Below are 15,372 nucleotides of genomic sequence, written 5' to 3'. Positions count from 1 at the left end.
GACCTTTGGTTACTGCTGCACTGAGAGATTTAGCGCAGAGCACAATAAACCAGTGAGATTAAAGCCTATATGGGTTGGAGGATGGGCTGATTATATGTTACATTCTCATGGACTAATGGCATTGGGTGTGATCAATTATTTATTAACTGTTTCACAATAGGGTAATTAATAATTAATATTTTATTTCATTAGCGGTTGACTTTGCTTTAGGATGTGACCAATGATTTATTGACATAATGTCAAGATGGGGGTAATAAATAATTTATTCCATTGGTGGCTGACTTTGAACCATGAGCTAAAGGCAGTGATTCCACATCACTCATCTATTTTAACCATGTCATGGTGGAAGATACAACTCTTCTGTACTTTTATCATCCTGCACTATACACCAATAACGAGCCCAGTGCCATAAGGAACTTGGATACAACATTTCCTATTTATCAAGGATTTGTTCCAAGCTTTATTTTGTCATTCAGTTGTGATTTGTTTCACCAGCCCACGTAAAGCATTCAAACACTCCACAGATAGATGAAGGTCCAGTGGCTAATAATAGCATCAGGTAATCAGAGCTGTCCAAACATATCCCAACATATATCATCAAACCCCATGCAGCAAATCCCCAACAAGGTTTTAATGGGGAATGTATCACCTAACTCATCAATATAGGAAAAAGTGACTGTTCCCTTATCCCAGTGGCTGAGTGATTCTTAAAAGGTTTTGTTGGTCTAACCATCTCACCTAAAGGAGACAAAGTAACTCAGCAGGAATAAGAAAGGGATGATCACCTTGTTGGGAGTGTACTACGCCCCCAATAGTCAATGAGAATTAGAGGAACAAATATGTCAGGAGACTGCAGGCAGCAGCAGGACTCAAAGTCGGAGATTTTAACTTTTTCAATATTGAATGGGACTGTCATAGTGCAAAAGGTTTAGATGGGGCAGAATTGATCAAATGTGTTCAGGAAAGGTTCCTGAGGCAATATGTAGAGGGCCTTACATGGGAGAGGACAGCACTTGATATAGCCTTAGACAATTGGGAAGGACAAGTAGATGAAATGTTCATGGATGAGCCCTTTGGGACCAGTGATCACTGTTCTATTAGGTTTAAGATACATATAATTATGGATAAAGACAAGGTGGGCCCACGACTTAAAATTCTAAATTAGGTTGTTAGCAAGAAAAGGTCCTATGAGGTCGCTGGAACTCTCCTTCATGCTCGAGGGAAGTTCCCGAATACTCGTGGCCTCAGCAAGGTCACGGAAATTTTTTCAGCATGTTGAAAATTTTTCAGCATGTTGAAAATGTTTCCACATGTAAAATTTGGTCGGCATGGGTCTTTTTAACTCATAGTGCAGTGGAGTGGGATCACTATTTTGTTACAGGAAGTCGAAGGCAGCCGTAGGCAATCTCCTACGCTGACCGGGCGTTTTGATTGGCTCATTGGAGCTTTCAGGGCCAAGGAAGACCTACTGGTAGGTAAAATGCCCGCTAAACTTTATTATACTTCTTAAAAGTCTCTGCATTCCTTCTCCTCTCCTTCTCTCCCCTTCTCCCCCCTTCTCTCCCCTTCTCTCTCCCCCTCCCCCCCTAAAGGACCTACCGTTACAGTGCAGCCGTTTTACCTTCTTCTTCATCGCGGGTGTGAATTTCAGACAGCGCTCCCCCGCTTTCCCTGGCCCCCGCCTTTGCAATGTGTTTGTGTGTGTGCGGGGTCGGTCGATCCAGCTCGCGGTTTCAACGCGGACAGTCGATCCAGCCCGAGGCTTTCCAGGCGAGTGCCCTCGAGCTTGAAGGTTGAAGACAGTCTTCTGAACTCGCGGATTAGGTCGCCCAAGTGGGACAGCCCCTTCAGAAGGACGCATGGAGCAGCTGGGATTGAGTGTAAACCTGGAGGAGTTTTGAGAACTAAGAGCACTAAAAACATAACAGGGGCAAAAGGGGAATAGGAGGTATCACTTGCAGATAATATTAAGGATAATCCAGGGAGATTTTATGACTTCACCAAGGGAAAAAGGGTAACCAGAGAGAAAATTGACCGACTTAAGAATCATAGTGGTCATCTCTGTTTGGAGCCACAGGAAACGGGCTATGTCCTCAATGAGCATTTCTCTTCTATTTTTACTGTGGAGAAAGACATGAGGACTGGGGAACCTGCGGCAGGCAATGGAAGTATCTTGAGGGCAGTCGTTATTATGGCTGAGAAGGTGCTAAACATCCTAATGTGTGAACTTAGATAAATCTGTCGATCAGATATATCCAAGGATACTGTGGGAAGCTGGAGAAGAAAACGGAGGTACTTTGACTGAGATATGAGTCATCATTGGATACAGGTGAGGTGCAGGAAGACTAGAGGATGACAAAGTTTGTGCTTTTATTTAAGAAAGGCGGAAAGGAAAAGCCTGGGAACTATAGGCAGTGAGTGTAACATCTGTGGTAGGAACGTTACTAGAGAGTAATCAGAGGGATAAGATATACATGCATTTATATAGACTGGTGCTGATTAGGGATAGTCAGCACGGTTTTGTATGTGGGAGATCATGTTTGACGAATTTGATTGAGGTTTTAGAAGGTGTGACCGGAAAGGTTGATGAGGGCAGAGCTGTAGACATTGGTGGGTTGCTCTGGAAGGTGAGATCGCATGGGATCCAAGGAGAGATACCCGACTGGATAGAGAATTGTAATTATGGAAGGAAGCAGAGGTTGATGGTGGAAGTATGTTACTGGGACAGGAGGCCTGTGACTAGAGATGTGCCTTAGTGTTCGGTGCTGGGTTTATTACTGTTTGTCATCTATATCAATGAACGTAGAAGGCATGATTAATTTGCAGATCATACACAAGTGGGTGGTATTGTAGATAGCAAAGATGCTTAGCAACGGTCACAGCAGGATCTTGATCAGTTGGGCAAGTGAGCAGGGAATGGTTAATGGAGTTCAATGCGGGTGACTGTGAAGTGTTGCCTTTTGGGAAGTCTAAACAGGGCAGGACCTTCACAGTGAATGGTGGGGCTCTGGGAAATGTTATAAAGCAGAGAGATCGAGGAGTGCAGGTACATAGTTCCTTAATAGTGACATCACAGACAGATAGGGTGGTCAAGAAGTCATTGTCCTTCATCAGTCAGGGTTTTGAATACAAACATTGGGATGTTATGTTACAAGGCATTGGTGAAGAAGAACAAGGCGCTGGTGAAATCACATTTGGAATATTGTGTTCAGTTTTAGTCAGCCCGCTATTGGAAGAATGTTGTTAAGCTGGAGTGCAGAGAAGATTTACAAGGATTTTGCTAGGACTTGAAGGCACTGTAGGGAGAGATTGGGCATGGGTAAGACTAATTATTGGAGCATAGGAGGATGATAGGTGAACTAATAGAGATGTATAAGATCATGAGGGGAATAGATCAGGTAGATCTACAGAATGAGCTGCCAGAGGAGGTAGTTGAGACAAAAACTATTACATTGAAAACGCATTTAAACGGGTAAATTGATAGGAAAACTTTAGTGAGATATGGGGCAAACGCATGCAGGTGTGACTAGTGTAGATGTGGCAACTGGGTTAGCATGGGCAAGCTGGGCCGAAGAGCCTGTCTCCCTGCTGTATGGCTCTATGACATGCTGAACATCCTAAGCCTTCTAAGGAAGTCGACGTGTTGGCATGTTTTCCTGGCCATGGCTTTGTTGTGGCTGGTCCAGGACAAGTTGCTGGTGATATTTATTCTCGGAACCTGAAGCTTTTGACCATCTCCATTTCAACGCCAACAATGTAGACAGGAGTCCATGGACTGCTTTGTTTGCTGAAGTCCATCACAACCTCCTTTGTCTTGGTGATATTGATGAGAGTGATTGCAGCAATGTGCTAGGTCATTACATCCCTCATTTTACTCTCACATGTGCCCCCAATAACCCCCGCCCCCGTCAGATCAGCTGTCGAGTTCCCTTGGTTCTTGCCAGCCTCTGCATCCTACACATCATTCTTCAACATTTCGGCCTGCTGAAACAGGATCCCACTACTGGTTATAGCTTCCCCTCCCCATGCCTTTCTGCTTTCTACAGGGACCGATTTCTCCATAACCCCTTTATTCACTCATTCCTCCCCAACCATTTCTCCTTCCCCACAGACGGTTTCCCCTGCAACCATGGGAGGTGTCACACCGATCTCGACATCTCCTCTCCCACGTCCATCCAATGAGTTAAACAATCCTTCTGGAGGAGACAGATATTCACCTGTCCATTCCAAAAACATGTGGGTTTGTTAGTTAATTAGCCTTTGTAAAAATACCCCAAGTGTGTTGCAAAAGTGGTTGCAAAGTGGGATAGCATAGAAGTATGTTAGTGTTACATTAGGTGGGTGGTGTAATACACATCTGGTATAATTGGTGCCGAACAGCACCAGAGACTCGGGTTCAATCCTGACCTCGGATGCTGTCAGTGTGCTGTTTGCATGGTCTCCCTGTGACGGCGTGGACTTTCTCTGGGTGCTTTGGTTCCCTCACACATCCCAATGAAGTGCAGGTTTTTAGATTAATTGGCCACGATAAATTGGCCCGAGTGTGTAGGGATACAAAAGTGGAATAACACAGGACTACAGTGAACAGGTCCAATGATCCAATGATTCAATGATTCTATCACACATTATTGTCGCATGTACCTAGGTACAGTGAAATGCTTTGTTTTGCAGACAACCTGGTAAAATTATGTAGCAGCCCTCACCTGGGCAGCACACAATTGTCACCACGTTTGTGGAAACGTCTACCGAAGAGTCCTACCTCCCGCCTGCCGCAGATGCCCCGGCTGGGACCTCCATCACTCCCGGTGGCCCCCCACCAGGTCCCCCCCTTCGTCCTCGGCGTTCCCCAGCTGTTTCGGCGCAGGTCCCACTCCTCAAGGGCGGTTGCTCGCCGGCCCCTCCTCGGTCCAGTCGATGGCGGTGGCTCGGGACCGAGTTCGGAGTCCATGGTGGGTGAGCCAGACAGGTCCTCTGACCTCAGTGAGCAAGTCCTGGGACCACTACGGGTGAGCTGGGACTGCTGGTGGGATTGGCCCCGGCTCACCGGGAGACTCACCTGGAGCTTGCAGGGTTCAATGTTATCCCATGAGATATCCAACGTGGATTTGTGGGCCGAAGGGTCCATTCCATACTATATCTCTAAAACTTATGTGAATTGGTGATCGATGTTCAACGTGGACTCGGTGGGCCGAAGGGCCTGTTTCTGTGCTGTATCTCTAAAATGAACAGCTGACATCACTACATGGCTGAAAGGAAGCTATAAGGGTTGTGGTTTACTGCACTGGGAAGTCACACTCAATATGGAAACAGAGGAAATGCTGATGCTGTACTCTTGAGCACAACACATAAAGTGCTGGCGGGACAGTATGTCAGGCAGCATCTGAAGAAGGGGCGAGAACTTGATTGTGCTTTCTCAGGAGGCAAGGAAAATGATTGATAAGGGTCGATGAAGTCCCACATGGAAGGCTGATGCAGGAGATTGAGATGCTTGAGGTCCAGTGTAACTTGGTCATTTGGTTCAGAACTGGCTGACACAAGTAAAGCAGAGAGTTATGGAGGAGGCATGTTATGCTAGCTGGAGATCTATAACTAGTGGAGTTCCACAGAGATGTGGGGCGAGGACATCCATTGTTTGTGTTATGTGTAAATGTGTAGATATGTTGGTAATGGGCCCTTTCCACTTAGGCGATTTTTTAGGCAACTACAGGCGACTTTGCTGTCACCACATGTTCACCAGTGGTCGCCGGGGTGTTGCCTGTATGGTCGTGAGTAGTCTCCTCAGTCCCGTAAGAAATCATAGCGTCTTTCTGGTCGCGCAAAATTTTCAACATATTGAAACATTTTCGGCGACAGTTGGTTTGACGCGAGTGAGTGTAGCTAGATGTCTCCTGACGTAGGTGCTGCCATAGGTTGTCTCCGGGATGATGTAGGTTGTTGCCAGGTGACGTAAGTTCCCGCCGCTGCTGACTGGTGAATTTCATCGACGCATTGGCAATTCCACAATTCCACAATTCCCGAGTCCACAATTCCACGTGGTACGCACATACACACAGACACAAGCATTGCACTGCCTTGAAAAATCAATAAAACAAACACCAACACAAGCAGTGCACTGCATTTAAAATTAAACTTTTTTGGGAGGATGTGGGTGGCCCTGAAAAGGAACTTATCTTGTGGTCTGTTGTGGGATCTCTTCCTGGAGTGGTGGACTTCTGTTTGTGGTGTGGGCTTTTTGCTGCTGGTCTTCAAATCATGTCGTTCTGCCATGGTACACTACCTAGTTCGGAGTTGTAGTAAGTACAGAGATGGTCTCTCTGGTCCTTGGCTCTTTTTCTGGTGTTCCCTGGCAATTTCTCCAGTGCCAACATTGATGCATCCTGTCCTCCAGTTCTCCATGAGCCTGGTGTGATGTTGTCTGTCTGGTTGTCCACTCGGTCACCCTCCTCCATGGCTGGTGCTGCTGCACTTCTGGTAGGGAATTGAGGAATGCAGTTGAACAGAGGGATCTGGGAATAACTGTGCACAGTTCCCTGAAGGTGGAATCTCATGTAGATAGGGTGGTAAAGAAAGCTTTTGGTGTGCTGGCCTTTATAAATCAGAGCATTGAGTATAGAAGTTGGGATGTAATGTTAAAATTGTACAAGGCATTGGTGAGACCAATTCTGGAGTATGGTGTACAATTTTGGTCGCCTAATTATAGGAAGGATGTCAACAAAATAGAGAGAGTACAGAGGCGATTTACTAGAATGTTGCCTGGGTTTCAGCAACTAAGTTACAGAGAAAGGTTGAACAAGTTAGGGATTTATTCTTTGGAGCGCAGAAGGTTAAGGGGGGACTTGATAGAGGTCTTTAAAATGATGAGAGGGATAGACAGAGTTGATGTGGATAAGCTTTTCCCCACTGAGAGTAGGGAAGATTCAAACAAGGGGACATGACTTGAGAATTAAGGGACAGAAGTTTAGGGGTAACATGAGGGGGAACTTCTTTACTCAGAGAGTGGTGGCTGTGTGGAATGAGCTTCCAGTGAAGGTGGTGGAGGCAGGTTCGATTTTATCATTTAAAAATAAATTGGATAGTTATATGGACGGGAAAGGAATGGAGGGTTATGGTCTGAGTGCAGGTAGATGGGACTAGGGAAGAATACGTGTTCGGCACGGACTAGAAGGGCCGAGATGGCCTGTTTCCGTGCTGTAATTGTTATATGGTTATATGGTTATATGGATCAGGTTGTGGAGGACACATGCTGCGTAGACAATAGTCTCCACATTCTTGGGCTCCTGCTCCATCGTAGTCAGCAAGCATCTGAATCTGCTGGCGAGGATGCCAACAGCGTTTTCCACGACCCTCCTAGCCCTGGACAGCCTGTAGTTGAAGATCCTCTGCTCCCTTGACATCTGCCTGTGGCTTCATCATCCATGACATGAGTGGGAAGGCATCATTAGCAACCAGCATGTAGTGGATGTCAGGGTTGTCTTCTCCTGGCAGAGGGTCTGGATCAGGAAAGCCTGCTGTTCCTTCTTCCAGTGCCTGCCCAAGGGAGGTCTCTCTCCAGATCCGACCCTCTGTGACACTGCCAGGTTGCCCACATCCACAAACAGGAAGTTGTAGTTTGCATCCACCACAGCTAGGAGTACGATGGAATGGAACTTCTAGTAGTGAAGTACTTTACCCCTCCCTTGGGTGGACACCTGATGGCTACATGCTTGAGGTCAACTGCCCCACATGTGTGCTGGAAGTTCCATCTTGTATCAAAGCTCTGTACCACTCTCTTCCACTCATCTGGTATACTAGGGCAGTCCATGACTTCATCTTCATAAGCACTGATGATGGCCTCTCAGGTCTCTCGGACAACCTTGCTGATGGTGTTGTGGGCCACAAGAAAGCTGTAGGAGAGGGTCTTGTAGGAGTCTCCTGATGTCAGGTAGCAGAGGGTGATGGCTAGGTGCAGGCCTGGTTCCAGTGGCTTCCTCATGAAGGTGTCCGTTTTCACAAGGAGAGGGCACACCCGTGTCTTCAGCTCCTGAAACAGCTCAGGGGAGGTGGGGGCTAGTGAAGTTTCTGAAAACAGCCTCATCTTCTTGCTGGAGCACAGTCATCAGGTTGTCATACTGGCCCACCCTGGGTCTGCTCTGGGACAAGGGCTTCAACCACACAGACCTTGGGCTTCTTCTTCCCCATTCTTCTTGTTCTTCTGTCATTCTGATTTATAAGCAGCAGGGCTTCTTATTCTTGTGAGAGCAGTGCCCTCTGATGTTGCTCCATGCCAGTCATGACACAGAATGATTGGAAACCCCACCCTACAACCCCTATAATAGGACAAATGAATCATTCCATTGCTTTGGAGGTCAAAATGAGGTTAATTGCCTTCAGTTGATGCCAACGACATAGCTTGTCGTAGCTTGACGTCGGTTGATGTACGTAGGTCGTCGTAGGTTGCCGTAGGTGGACGTCCGAAGTCGCGACTATTGGTTCGCCAGTTGTCGGGAGCTTGCCGTAGCTTGACGCGATTAGGTTGTCGGTTGTTGTAGCTTGCCGTAGACATTGTCGTGGGGAGGTCCAGTCGACAATTTTTTTCGGTGATCTGCCAAGACTATGACAGTCGCCGGCAGTTGCCTAAAAAATCGCCAAGTAGGACATGCCTATAAGTATGTTTGTGGATGAAAACTGTTTCTTCTCGAGCAGGAATGCTAGTGGAGGCAGATATAACGGTGGCTTAGAGATAAGCAGGGAAGGGAGTAATATGGATCCCAAACAGATTGAGAAGATTAGTTTAATTTGCAACATATTTAAAACGGACATTGGAGGCCGAAGTGTCTGTTCTTGTGAAGTACTGTTCTATGTTCTTTACTACACTACAATTGCTGAAGTTGTGGACAGCAATGTAGGCTGTCAAAGTATAAAAATCAGCTGCAGGAATGGGCAGGAAAATAGCAGGTGGAGTTTAATCCGAGCAGGTGTGAGGTGTTGCACTTCACTTCCACAGCTTCCTGAAAGTTGCAACATAGAAACATAGACAAATGGATGCAGCCAATCGGCCCTTCATACCAGCTATTCCATCTAAAATCAGTACCTGCTTTTTTCCCATATCCCTTGATTCCTTTAGCCCTAAGAGCTAAGTCTAACTCTCTCTTGAAAACATCCAAGTTTTGTGGCAGAGAATTCCACAGATTCACAACTCTCTGGGGAAGAAGTTTTTCCTCATCTCAGTCCTAAATGGCCTATCACTTATTCTTAAACTGTGACCCCTGGTTCCGGACTCCCCCAACATCGGGAACATTTTACCTGCCCACAAAAGTAAGTAGAGTGGTAATGAAGGCATATGTATGCTTGCCCTCATGAAAGGGGCATTAAGAGCAGGAAGTCATGTCGCAGCTTTGGTTAGACCACATTTGGAGGTTTATGGGCAGTTCTGGTCACCCCATTACACAAAGGGTGTGGAGGCTTTGGAGAGGTACAGAAGAGGTTTACCAGAATGCTGCCTGAAATAGAGAGCATTTGCTATAACAAGAAGTCTGTTGTGCTGAAGCAAAGCAAGAATTTCATTGTCCTATCTGGGACACATGACAATAAACTCTCTTGAATCTTGAATCTTGATCTGGAGCATTGGAAGGTGAGGGAAGACCTGACAAAAGTATATACAATTAGGAGAGGCATAGATCACATAAACAGTCAGATCTTTCTTCCCAAGGTGGAAATATCAAAGACTACAGGATGTAATTTTAAAGCAAGAGGGACAAAGTTTAAAGGAAATGTACAGGGCAGGTTTTTTACACAGAGAGTGGTGGGTGCCTGGAACAAGCTACCAGTGGTGCTGGTGGTCTAGACTGATATGATACAGGCATAAAAGAGCCTGTTAGATAAGGGCCTGTCCCACGAGCATGTGACTGCATGCGGCAAGCGCGGCCAAACCGGAAGCGGGGGTCACGCGGAGGTCGAATGATCCCGTACGAGTTGACGTGAAGTTCGAGCGAAGGCGTAAGGTGTCAAGACGCTGCGCACGCCCGTCGAGGCGGTGCGTACGGCCGTCGAAGTGCTGCGAACGCCCGTCGAGGCGGTGCGTACGGCCTCAATGCGGCTGCGGGCCGGCGGGCCGTTGCTGTGCGGAATTTTTGGACAGTGTCAGTTTTTTGGAGCCCCGCGCGATGTCGGGACCAGTTCTATACAACTCCATACGGCTCCGGCGATCGAAGTGGGACCGGCCCCGCGAGGCCGTACGACTCAAGCAACCACGTTAGGTCGCGCTTGCCGCATGCAGTCGCATGCTCGGGGGACAGGCCCTATAGGCTCATGAAGGGAATGAAAGGATATGGATCATTTGCAGGCAGAGGAGATTAGTTTCACTCGTTAAGTTCAGACACTGTGGGCCGTTCCTGCACTGTTTTGTTCTATGTTCATAGTTCTATATGTATTAGTGCTCCAATTACTGTACAGGATCTGAGAAAACAAAGAACTGTTTTGTATTTATTATTCCCGTGTCAAATGATTTCTTGTGATGCCTTTTACTGCAGTTCACCAAAGCTCATGTTTTTATGTTCACATGTCCTTTACTCGGAATTGAAATATCTGTAAGGAGGAAATGGAATTCTGTTCCAGTGGCCTGTACACTAATGCACTCGTAATTGGATTGTACTGTGTTGCTTTTCTTTCAAGAACATGGAATAAATTCCATGAACAATCATACCATAAAAGGACCGGACAAGCTAGATGCAGGAAAAATGTTCCCAATGTTAGGCGAGCAGAACCAGGGGCTACAGTCTTAGAATAAAGTGGGAGCCATTTAAGACTGAGGTGAGGAAAAACTTTTGTGAATTCTCAGTTGTGAATTTATGGAATTCCCTGCCACAGAAGGCAGTGGAGGCCAAGTCACTGGATGGATTAAAGAGAGAGTTAGATAGAGCTCTAGGGGCTAGTAGGATTAAGGGATATGGGGAGAATGCAGGCACGGGTTATTGATTGGGGACGATCAGCCATGATCATAATGAATGGCGGTGCTGGCTCGAAGGGCCGAATGGCCTCCTCCTGCACCTATTTTCTATGTTTCTATGTTTCTATGTTAAATTCATGTTCATAAGTGATGGGAGCATAATTAGGCCATTCAGCCCATCAAGTCAAGTTTAAGTTCAAGTTCAAGTTATATTTATTGTCACATGGCCCATTTGGTACAGTGAGATGCGAGTTACCATACAGCCATGAATAAAAAGAGCACAATACATGATAAGATTTAACATGAACACCCCCATACAGCGGAATCAACGTTTCCCATTGTCAGTCATCTTCCTCTTGTTCACCCGTGGTCGGGGCTTTCGAGCCCTCTGCAGATGCCGCTATGGCGGCCCGTTGTTCTGGCCCTCTCGCCGGGATGATGGAGCTCTGGCGTCAGAATGGAAGAACACACTCAGCGGCTTGGAGTTTCCGAATCGGCCACTTCCTACCAGAGCCCGCGGCTCCTGAAGTCCACAGGCCGAGCTGGGCAGCGATTCAACACTGGTGATCCCCGGCAAAAGATCCCAGGACTCCACGATGTTAAAGTCAGTGTCTCACCCGCGGCTAGAAGCTCCGCAAACCACAGCTCCACGGTGTTAATGAGCAGGCCCAACACTCCGGTGCTCCACACAGCGATCCCCGGTAAGGCATCTCCCTGCTCCGCGACGGAATCCAGTGCTGTGCCGCTGCTGAAGCTCTGGCCGGTCTCCAGCAGGAAAGGACGCGCCAATCCCATTGTTTAGCCGCGGGGGAGGGGGGCGAGGGGCGAAGATGCGCCTCGGAGAAAAGATGCATCCTCGACCTGGAAGTGACTGGGAAATGGTTTCCTCCTTTCCCCCCCACCTCCCTCACATAAAAAAGACTTAGAAACCTACATTTAAACACACTAAAAATAAGAAAAATTAATTCAATCAGTCTCAACCCCATTTTCCTGCCTTCTTCCCATAATCCCTAACTCCTGATATTTGAACAAAAGCAAGCAATTGATGAAATTGGGTAATCCACTTTCACTTGGGATTCAGATCCCAATGTGTTCCCAACATCATCTACACACCCAACAACAAAAATTGCCATAGAAATGGCGATCTGAAGCTCAGACACGGTGCCCCTAGAATTGTTCAAAATGTGAGAGAGTATTGCGTGAGGGAGTTAATCATAAAATATCACAATACTCCTATCAACCTACGAGGAGAAGGGCATCTTCCTCCAGTCAGGTGAGGTATTACCTCCAGAGTGTTCATCAATGTTCCTTCGCACCCTCCCATTTACTGTTTTATCCTTCTTTGACTGCCCAAAATGCATCATATTGTTGGGTTTAAATTGTTCTGCAAATGTCTGCCCAGCTTTCCATCTGATCTATAATCTAGCCGTAGCCTTACCTTCTTCATTATCCACAGCATCCCACCATTTTTAATGTTGTCTACAATCTTATTCATCAAACATCCCACGTGCCCATCCATGTCATTAATGTCGACTACAAACACCAAAGGCCCGAGCAATGTTCCCCGAGGTAAGCAAATCAAGAGTCAAGAGTGTTTAATTGTCATTGGTAACAAAATAGAACAATGAAATCCTTAATTGCAATAGCATAACAGGTCTGTAAATACGGTATTTAACAAATAACATAATAATAAACAAACAAAAAGACAATGGACAATATGTGCAGGAGTAGGCCATTTGGCCCTTCGAGCCAGCACCGCCATTCAATATGATCATGGCTGATCATCCACAATCAGTACCCCATTCCTGCCATATCCCCTGACTCTGCTATCTTTAAGAGCTCTATCTAACTCTCTTGAAAGCATCCAGAGAATTGGCCTCCACTGCCTTCTGAGGCAGAGAATTCCACAGGTTCACAATCCTCTATGTGAAAACGTTTTTCCTCATTTCCGTTCTAAATAATAATAATAATAATAATAATAATAATATCTTTTATTGTCATTGCACATCAGTGCAACGAGATTTGGTATGCAGCTTCCAACCCAGCCAATGGCTTACCCCTTATTTTTAAACTGGTCCTGGACTCCCCCAACATCGGGAGCATGTTGCCTGCCTCTCGCGTGCCCAAACCCTTAATAATCTTATATGCTTCAATAAGATTCCCTCTCATCCTAAATTCCAGAGTATAGAAGCCCAGCCGCTCCATTCTATCAACATATGACAGTCCTGTCATCCCAGGAATTAACCTCGTGAACCTATGCAGCATTCCGTCAATAGCAAGAATGTCCTTCCTCAAATTTGGAGACCAAAACAGCACGCAATACTCCAAGTGTGGTCTCACTAGGGCCCTGTTCAACTGCAGAAGGACCTCTTTGCTCCTACACTCAACTCCTCTTGTTATGAAAGCCAACATGCCATTCGCTTTCTTCACTGCCTGCTGTGCCTGCATGCTTACTTTCATTGACTGATGAACAAGATCCACCAGAACTCATTGTTCTTCCCCTTTTCCCAACTTGACACAATTCAGATCTTCTTCTTCTTATCGAGTCCACACACAAGATTAGAAGTTGTTCAGCCAGAGCTGAACACACTTCTCGGCATCTGCACAATGGTGTCTGTCTTGCGCTTCTTGTGCTTCTTGTGCGTGGTGGTGGAAAGATTGGTTGAAACAGGGCCGCGACGTGAACGCTCTTTCCTTGGCCCACGATTCAGATAATAATCTGCCTTCCTGTTTCTGTCACCAAAGTGGATAACATCACATTTATCCACACAAAACTGCATCTGCCATGCATCTGCCCACTCACCCAACCTGTCCAAGTAACCCTGCATTCTCATAGCATCCTCCTCACAGTTCACACTGCCACCTAGCTTTGTGTCATCTGCAAATTGGCTAATTTAGTTTTAATCCCTTCATCTAAATCATTAATATATATTGTAAATAGCTGCAGTCCCAGCACCGAGCCTTGCGGTACCCCACTAGTCACTGCCTGCCATTCTGAAAGGGTCCCATTAATCCCTACCCTTTGTTTCCTGTCTGCCAACCAATTTTCTATCCATGTCAGCAGTCTACCACCAATACCATGTGCTCTAATTTTGCCCACTAATCTCCTACCTTCTCAAAGATTTTCTGAAAGTCCAGGTACACTACATCCACTGGCTCTCCCTTGTCCATTTTCCTAGTTACATCCTCAAAAAATTCCAGAAGATTAGTTATGCACGATTTCCCCTTCGTAAATCCATGCTGACTCGGTCCGATCCTGCTACTGCTATCCAAATGTGCCGATATTTCAGATTTATAATTGACTCCAGCATCTTACCCACCACTGATGTCAGGCTAACTGGTCTATAATTCCCTGTTTTCTCTCTCCTGTCTTTCTTAATTAGTGGGATAACTTTAGATACCCTCCAATCCACAGGAACTGATCTTGAATCTATAGAACATTGAAAAATGATCACCAATGCGTCCACAATTTCTAGAGCCACTTCCTTGTACCCTGGGATGCAGATCATCAGGCCCTGGGGATTTATCAGCCTTCAGTCCCATCAGTCTACCCAACACCATTTACTGCCTAATGTGGATTTCCTTCAGTTACTCCATCACCCTAGATCCTTTGGCAACTAGTACATCAGGGAGATTGTTTGTGTCTTCCTTAGTGAAGACGGATCCAAAGTACCTGTTCAACTCGTCTGCCATTTCCTTGTTCCCCATAATAAATTCACCTTTTCAGTCTTCAAGAGTCCAACTTTGGCCTTAACTAATTTTTTTCTCTTCCCTAAAAAAGCTTTTACTATCCTCCTTTATATTCTTGGCTAGCTTTTCATCGTACCTCATATTTTCTCTCTGTGTTGCCTTTTTAGTTATCTTCTGTTGCTCTTAAAATGTTTCCCAATCCTCTGGCTTTCCACTCATCTTTGCTGTTATACTTCTTCTCTTTTATTTTTATACTGTCCCTGACGTCCCTTGTCAGCCACGATCGCCCCTTACTCACCTTGGAATCTTTCTTCCTCTTTGGAATGAACTGCATCATCTGTATTATTCCCAGAAATACCTGCCATTGTTGTTCCACTGTCATCCCTGCTAGTGTATCTTTCCAGTCAACTTTGGCCAGCTGCTCCCCCATAGCTCCATAGTCCCCTTTGCTCAATTGCAATACTGACACTTCCCATTTTCCTGCTCCCTCTCAAATCGTAGATGAAAACTTATCATATTATGGTCACTACCTAATGGCTTCTTTACCTCAAGTTCCCTTATCAAATCCGGTGCATTACACAACACTAAATCCAGAATTGCCTTCTCCCTGGTTTACTCCACTACAAGCTGCTCTTAGATTCCATCACCGAGGCACTCCACAAACTCCCTTTCTTGGGGTCTGGTACCAACTTGATTTTCCCAGTCTACCTGCATGTTGAAATCTCCCATAACCACTGTAGCATTACCTTTGCAACATG

The 15,372-nt window shown here is 46.1% G+C and overlaps 1 long non-coding RNA gene across 1 annotated transcript; it reads left to right on the top strand.

The window, feature by feature from the left end:
* The first annotated feature begins 2,407 nt into the window (after positions 1 to 2,407).
* Positions 2,408 to 11,790, top strand: LOC116987193. Its single transcript, XR_004415657.1, has 3 exons — positions 2,408 to 2,418; positions 7,890 to 7,895; positions 11,747 to 11,790. It is a non-coding gene; the product is annotated as an uncharacterized LOC116987193 (long non-coding RNA).
* Positions 11,791 to 15,372: the final 3,582 nt, after the last annotated feature.

This window comes from Amblyraja radiata, chromosome 25 (assembly GCF_010909765.2).
Source record: "Amblyraja radiata isolate CabotCenter1 chromosome 25, sAmbRad1.1.pri, whole genome shotgun sequence".
Taxonomy (NCBI): Eukaryota; Metazoa; Chordata; class Chondrichthyes; order Rajiformes; family Rajidae; genus Amblyraja; species Amblyraja radiata.
This window is presented reverse-complemented; position numbering and strand designations above follow the sequence as displayed.